This window comes from Chrysochloris asiatica, unplaced genomic scaffold, assembly GCF_000296735.1.
Source record: "Chrysochloris asiatica unplaced genomic scaffold, ChrAsi1.0 scaffold00015, whole genome shotgun sequence".
NCBI classification, from domain to species: domain Eukaryota; kingdom Metazoa; phylum Chordata; class Mammalia; order Afrosoricida; family Chrysochloridae; genus Chrysochloris; species Chrysochloris asiatica.
In genome coordinates, this window is record NW_006408533.1 from 9,277,979 (window position 1) to 9,279,064 (window position 1,086).

Consider the following 1,086-nt stretch of genomic DNA (forward strand, 5'->3'; position numbering starts at 1 on the left):
CAAAATACCAGACTAGGGACTAACCTTTAAAATGTATAGAAAACCACATTTCTACGAGAAAAAGACAAGGCATTTATTTAATAAAGAGCAAAGGGCATGAACAGACACTTCACCAAGGAGACCTTCAGGCAGCCAACAAACATATGAAGAAATGTTCATGGTCATTAGCCATTAGAGAGATGCAAATCAGAACAACAATAAGATATCATCTCACTCCACAATTAATAGCAAATTTCAAAGAAACTGAAAACAACAAAAGCTGGTGAGGGTATCGAGAGACTGAGATCTTCCTACATTTCTGGGGGGATAATAAAATAGTTCAACCATTGTGGAAAACAGTGTGGCACTTCCACAGAAAGTTGGAATCAGAAAAACCATTGTTGATGTTGTTGTCAAGTGTGTTTGAGTCAGTTCCAACTAGAGACCCTGCTTAGGGTTTCTGAGGAATGGCTGATGAACTTGAATCCTCGATGTTGCAGTTCAAACTGACCTTGTAGTCCTGTGCATTATTAATCCACAGCACCACACAAGGACTCCCTATGTCCAAGTGAACCATCTACTTGGTATATATCTTCAAGAGATAAAAGCCAGCCCATGAGTAGATACATGCACATCAATATTCATCACAGCACTATTCACAATAGCAAACAGATGAAGACAGCTTAAATGTCTGTCAATGGAAGAATTGATAAACATTGTACATTCATGCAATGGATACTATGCAATGTTGAAGAAAAATGATGAACCTGTGAGGCATCTCATAACATAAATGAAGCCGGAGGACTTTATGCTGAGTGAAATTAGTTAATCAAAAACAGGACAAATATCGTATGGGACCATTATTGTAAAAACTCAAGAAAAGATTTTCATGCTAAAAGAAACATTTTTTGATGATTATCAGGGTGTGGGGAGAGTGAGAGTCATTCACTGGCTAGGAGGTAGACACATGTTAAGTTGGGTGATGGGGAGGACAATATACAGGAAGGAGGAGGAGGCACTTACTCAAGAAGCTGAAGGTTAGCAGAAGAATAATGTGAATAATGTAGACAGGCGAAGTCATAGGGAAGTAAGCAAGGGCTAAAGGGG